This window comes from Sinocyclocheilus rhinocerous, unplaced genomic scaffold (assembly GCF_001515625.1).
Source record: "Sinocyclocheilus rhinocerous isolate Xijiao unplaced genomic scaffold, SAMN03320098_v1.1 scaffold763, whole genome shotgun sequence".
Taxonomy (NCBI): Eukaryota; Metazoa; Chordata; class Actinopteri; order Cypriniformes; family Cyprinidae; genus Sinocyclocheilus; species Sinocyclocheilus rhinocerous.
Genome location: NW_015627234.1, coordinates 3,464 through 10,809, shown reverse-complemented (window position 1 = coordinate 10,809; position 7,346 = coordinate 3,464).

Sequence of the window (7,346 nt, the reverse complement as noted above, 5' to 3'; positions counted from 1 at the left end):
GCCGAGTATTGTATGCGCATATCGCTAGTTGTGATAGCTACGTTACGGAGCCTGCTTTAAGTTTCTTAGTCTAGTCTAGTCTTGCCTTGTCAGTTTCCTCGTCTTCTGATCATTGCCTGTGTACTTTGGATTACCTCTCTCGTCTTGCCCTGTTCGGATACTGTTTGCTCCTGCCTGGACCTTTGTTTTGTACCTGGATTATCCCTCTAGTCTCGCCCTATCTCTTCAATAAAAATGTCTGATTTGAAAAGTGTGTTTTCCTTTATAAAGTTATGGATATTCTATTTAATACTGCGTGCATCTCTAATAAATACTCACACAAATCTCAATGACATTGTATTCATCCTGACATTTATTTCATTCAGTTGTCGATTCATGTCTTAATTATAGCCTGTGTCACGAATCCTGTCCTTGGACTTCCGTTCAATCACCATCAGAGGTCACCCTTCCATTACATTGACTCTCGCACTACACAAACTGTTGCATGTCATCCCGGACTACATATCCCATCATCCATTGCACTGATTGCACACAGCACTGATTGCACACAGCTGTAACCAATCACACATTCACTATATAACACTCTTATATAACATGTTATTTTATGTTATATATACTGTATATACAGTATGTCCCTGTTACACTTAATGTTGTCACATTTTCCTGGTTAAATAAATATTACATAAAAAAAGTGAACTAATATAATTCTATTTTGTATTTTATTATTTTTTTTTTTAATTTTATTTAATATTTTTAATTAGGGGTGCCACGATATACCGGTATTGACGATAACCGTGATATTCAAATCATGAAATATCGACATTGTGTTAATTTAGGGTGTGACGATATATCATGGCGATAACCATGATATTTAAAATGAACAGGACACTTATGATAACACGACACGCAAATAGCCTACTCCAGCGCCAGTACCTGGTTGACCTCCCAGGTGGCAGTATTGCGCCTTAACACTGACACCTGTCACACAAGAAGAAGACGCAGCGCGCGGCCGCACTACTCCGAGAAGAACCAATAGTATCCATGCTGCGGGTCTGCAGATGAATATATCTCAGAACGATATACCGGTATTGACGATAACCGTGATATTCAAATCATGAAATATCGACATCGTGTTAATTTAGGGTGTGACGATATAGTGGTATTGGTGATAACCATGATATTTAAAATGAACAGGACACTTATGATAACACGACACGCAAATAGCCTACTCCAGCGCCAGTACCTGGTTGACCTCCCAGGTGGCAGTATTGCGCCTTAACGCTGACACCTGTCACACAAGAAGAAGACGCAGCGCGCGGCCGCACTACTCCGAGAAGAACCAATAGTATCCATGCTGCGGGTCTGCAGATGAATATATCTCAGAAGAACCATGTTCAATATTATCCAGACAGTAAGTTACCATTATTTTACTAGTCATTGAATGGGAAATGTTGCATTAACTTGTTAACAGCAGTTTCCTGTTTTCATATATTTTAAATAAAAGGGTGATTCTTTTAATAAGTACCGTGTTTTCTTTATTCGTCTAATTTTTGTATTTGTATTTGCAATCAAGTCATGGCCAATACTGCCTTTGTGTAGCAATTTATTTCTTTGTTCAAATCTATTACACGATTAAAACTGATCTAAAAGAAAAACTAAATAAACAATGTAAAAATTAATTTGGCTGATTCCCTAAGGTTTCTATAGATATCGTGATATATCAATATCATAAATTATTTTGGACACAATAACCATGGTGTGAAAAATCTAATATCGTGACAGCCCTATTTTTAATACTAATTATACATTTCATAGTGTTTTTATGCATTTTTATATTTATTCCAAAATAATAACTAAAGGCATTTACAATCTGAACAATATTTTGGAAACAATTTACACTATTATTTCATTAGTTAACTACTTTAGTTAACATTAACTAAGAATAAACAATTGCCTACTTCTACAGCATTTATTAATCTTAGTTAATATTAATTTCAACATTTACTAATGCACTATTAAAATCAAAAGTTGTGTTTGTTAACATTAGTTTATGCACTGTGAACTCACATGAACTAACCATTTAACAACAGTATTTGTATTAACTAATGTAAACAAAGATTAATAAATACTGTAATAAATGTTCATTGTTTGTTCATGTTAGTTAACACATTAAATGGCACCTTATTGTAAAATGTTACGAATATTTTTTATTTGTGAACTGATGTTCAGCTGTTCTTTTTAATAGTCAAATTATTTTCGGGTCAGTGTCATAAAAGCTCTGTAAACACTGCCACAGACACAAAGATATATCTTTCATTTCATCACGCTGAATGCTCACTAAAAACTGACGCAGTCATCACGTTTTCAGACGATTTCAAGTTTTATTTTGATGTGACACAAAGTAGTAGTATCTAAGCGGGAGAGTTGTTTACGTACTTTTCATTCTCAATTTCAACCCAGAAAAGTCACGGCAGCTAAGGGGTCTCTGCTGAAAGTCTACGGACTGAATGGAGGCAAGCCTCCGCTGTAACTTTACCTGCGGGTGTCGCTGTTGGACAGTGTTACTTTATAAAAACAAGCGACTTTTATACTTTTAATCCATATTTAGAAATATTTTCGATTTATGTTTGTAATATCAATTATTTTGTCATCCAATTTTTTGAGGAGACACTGCCTCCCTTGCCTCCTCGGAGGGAACGCCCCTGATTGTACTGTAACTGTTGCACTATACTGCTGTAATCAAAAGAAATGCATCAAATTGCCTCACATACAGATATAATTTCTGTATGTGTTACAGTTACAGTAATCAGTACTTCAATTTTTGTAGGACACAGAGACAACCACCTGGTGGAGGCAGGCAAAGGCTTTTGTCAGAGGAGCAAGAAAGGGAGCTGGTAAACATGGTCATTGCCAACAATGTAATCCACCTGCAAGAGATTCAAAGGAGAGTGATTGAAGACAATCACCAATTTAGAGGGATAAATGCCATCAGTCGCTCCACAATTGATCGCATCCTCCGAAAGCACAGGTTCTGGTGAAACAGGCATACCGTGTGCCTTTTGAAAGAAATTCTTACAGAATCAAAAGCCCTATTCGCACGGGATTAGTATTACCTGGTGACCTCCAGTCATTTGTAATAATTGTGGAGGTTGTCTGTGAACTTAATCCCGTGCGAATCGGCCATGTCTGTAATTTGTAAAGTAAAAATTCCCCCGCAAATGACCTACCATATTTCGCCGAACACCGAGGTCCTGTGATAATATTAGTCCCGTGCGAATCGGCATCTCTGTGATATGGCCAGCATTTGGCAAGTTGTATATCATTTTTCGAGGTTTTTGTTTGCTGTGCGCCTTTTTATCCATCTTCCGCGAAGTATGGAGCTGCGTTGGAGTGTTTGATAGTATTTTGGGTGCTGTCATCATATCGCTACACCATACAATTTGCAGAAAGAGAAAGCTGAAAAGGTTTTGAGGTTAATGTGTTACAAATAAATCAAGCACAGAGCTTGATATATTATTTTAACCTGGTGAAATGTAAATGACACAGCGCACGAAACTATATTAGTTTCTTTTTTTTTAAATCCATCTGGACCATAGAACGGGACTCTCAAAGCCTTGACATCCGGGTGATAAGTCAGTAAATTCGAGTAAAATCACAGTCTTCGCTTATCCCGTGCGAATGCACCACACGAAATTCAGATATGGGGGGGTAATTTCAAAATCACACAAGGTCCCCAGATAATACTAATCCCGTGCGAATAGAGCTAAAGACCAACGTCTGGAATATGTTCAGGTTTGAGTTCGTACTGTAAGTTGCATGAAGTATTGTGTATTGTCACAGTACAACTGTAAGCTACAAATAAGTATGTGGTAGTCTGCCATTTGTACACTCTTGAACTGTGTTTCAGGGTAGTCATACTCTGCTGTGTTTACTGTGTTTTGCAGAGAATCTTTGAGATTGAAAGCCGGCCTGCTCCCCATGAGATTATCTTTGTTGATGAGGCTGGGTTTAACCTGACCAAACCAAAAGAAGGAGAAGGGGTAGGAACATAATTGGCCATCGGGCTATTGTGAATGTCCCTGGCCAACGATGAGGGAACGTCACTATGTGCGCGGCCATCAGCCAACGAGGGGTACTCCACCACCATGCCATTCTTGGACCTTCTAACACTATGCTCCTCCTTGGTTTCCTTGATGGTCTAAGAGAGCATGTGTTCCAGCTTGACCAGAGGGAGCCAGCACAACCAGTGCAGCCTTGCTACACTTTTGTTTGGGATAACGTCAGCTTCCATCGCTTAGCGGACCACAAGCAAAATAACTTACTATCGGTTTTTGTAGTATTGTTTTGAATTTATCACATTATTGTGTAGGGCTGTGTTGTAGTGTGTGTTTTTGTGGGTCTGTGTGTCATGTCTGAAGTTTACTTTTTCAGCAAGATTTAGTTGTTTTGAGTGGAAGTTTCATTTTGACTTGAATATAGGACGTTTGGGGAATTGAGTTAGAAGTTATGGATTTTTGTTTAGAGTTTCGCAAAAATAAAAAAAGGCATAATTTCAAGATGTTTGTTTAAGCAATCGAGAAAAACTAAGTTATAATGGGATCTTCAAGCAGTATAATAATATTTTTTTAAAGAAAAATGTCTGTATTTTGTAAATGCATTCTGCAATGTACTCAGTTAACAAAAGTAAATTATTTTATTTTATTAATTTATTTTTTAAGGGGTTTGAACTGTGGGCAACAAACAAAACCACTGCTAACAGAAAACATATTTGTGTAATTTTACCTTTTACTCGAAACCTTATAGTTACTGAGATGTGAAGAGACTCACTGTAGTTTTTCCAGTTTACAGTGTGGATCCTCCAGTAGAGCAGAGAGCAGCTTCACTCCTGAGTCTCCTGGTTTATTAAAGCTCAGATTCAGTTCTGTCAGGTGTGAGGGGTTTGATCTCAGAGCTGAAATCAGAGCAGCACAGCCTTCCTCTCCAATACTGCAGCGCCACAGCCTGCAGAGAGTGAAGAACATGAATGATCTCTGAGATTGTGTTTAAGCTAGAGTTTGTTTCTGTGACTTGGACAGAAAATACAAACCTCCTTGTGTGTGTTTATATGAGCTCTACTTTTCTCTCTCACACCAGAATAGGTGCTATAGAAAATATAATTTGCCACCTAAGCAGAAGCTAAGCAATGCATTTAAATTGACTCTTTACAGTTTGAAAGTGGGGCATGAACACAGATATAATATTTTTTAATTGATCTATTCATTCTTTATACATTTTTATAAAGATCTAGATTTCTGTAACTTGACAATTATTACAGTACATATTGTTTCTTTGGTTGCCATGGTTTCTGTTAGCATAGTGAGCGACACAGCGATTGTTTAATGTTGATCAGCAGCAGCATTCCTCCATAGACAGCAGTGACAGCAGTCTATCTACAACATGGATGCATTTGTCATATTTGGTTGGTGAATCTTTAGTTGTGTGTGTGTGTGTGTGTGTGTGTGCCATGGGATGGACCAAAATCAGCCTGCTTAAAACTGGACACAAAGCCTTTGTGGTTTGGCTGCTTGCTCTCTCGATCTTTGGCTCTTCCGCCTTATAGATTGCGCTACAAAGCGTTCACAGCCGTAACATCAGGCTAGTGATCCTCCAGAACTCCAAAACTTTGTCAAACTTCATAACTGCAGAAATCTTCAAAACTTAGTCTTTGCAAACAGAATCTGAGAAGAACTTCCTCACGTCCCACACGTCCCAAGTAAACCAACCAATCGCCGTAGGGCATCCCCAGAAATACGTCAGATGCCACCCGGGATTCTGGGATTCCCTGAAAAGCCAGCAACTGGAAAACTCCGCTCAGCTGTCACTGAAACGCAAGTAACAAACAAAATCTCTTCATCTCTTGCTGAACGGGTGCTGAACTGAGTTTAAGCAGTAAACATAAGCCAAGTCTCTGCTTTTGAGTTTTCTCAGGTTGAATTTAAAGAACTCGTAGAAAACGAGTATTAGAACTTTGGGAACTTCATGCAAACGCAGCAACTCATTTCCTGAACCTTTTGTGTGTGTGTATGTGTGTGTGTGTTTTAGCTTAGTTTAATGTGCCATAGAATAGCGAATAAACTTGTTTCATTTATAAAGAAGTATTGTCTTGTGTCGTGTATTTTAAAGTCAAACTTTGCCCAGATCCTTTGTTACCTTGCTCAAAATTAATAAGATTACCATTTTGTTTGTGTTGTCATTGGCCACGAAGTAATATGAACAGAATTGTTAAGATATACTGATTTTAACGCTCGCTGGACGAACCGTTGATAAAGTATAAGCTCTAAATTTTGAATCAGATTAACTTGAAGAAATCAACATCGAATCTTTAAGAATCGATTCCCTACAAGCTGAAATAAAAGCTAAATCATTAAAGTTACTACATATTATGGTGGAGAAAAACAGCGGGCAAATTTGACTTGTGTATTTGTTCTATTTTTAACCGGAAGAAATAGATCAGAGATAGAGGAACAGAGATTTGTGTGCTATTGTACCTGTTATTATGGCATGGCAGAGCGTTTTGGATGAATGAAGTTGTTGTTTAAAGAAGTGAACTGCAGTAAATAATTAACATTTAAATGTTGTCTGCTAAAACAGATTAAGTTGCTTTAAAAGGCACACGAAGAGAGAAGTGAGCGGATTCCTAATTTTCTTCTTTTATAAGGCCTCATAGCTTGATTTGTTGGTGCGTGTTCCACTTCCAAATTCATCTATGCTATTAAATATCCCCGGGTACCGAGCTTAGAGTAGCTAACTAATGCTTGTGGCCATTTAATTCACTAAAACTAGTGAACTTGAGACGCGGTGCTCAAAGAGAGTGTCCTAACATTGTTTATGGGAGAATTGAATCTTGATCAAGTGTAAGTAAAAATCCACGTGTTTTTGTCTGTCAAATAGACTAACAAAGTGCTTAGGTCCGTCGAGGCCTCAATAACGCTGTTGTATTAATAATTAATCTGTAGATTAATTTACCTCGCTCTAAGTGAGTGAGTTGAGATTGGTCAGCGCTATAAGAAAAGATAAGAATCTAAATAGTGCTTTTGGTGGTTCAGAGTGAAATGCGCTGATGTTTCACTGACTACCCACAGCTAGTGTTTAAGCTCACATGCTCGCTTATGCTGTGTATGTCACCATAGCAACAGCCGTAACCCTGGAAGTTCTCAGTGACTTTTTCTGGGATAACCTTCAAGTGCGCAACCGCAGTCCACCGGCGCCATTTTTGAGCTGTTGTAAACAAATAGCCTAGCATGAGCTAAGCTAACTGAAGCTAATGAGTTTGCATTGAAGCCTATGCAGAGCTATTAGCACTGAAG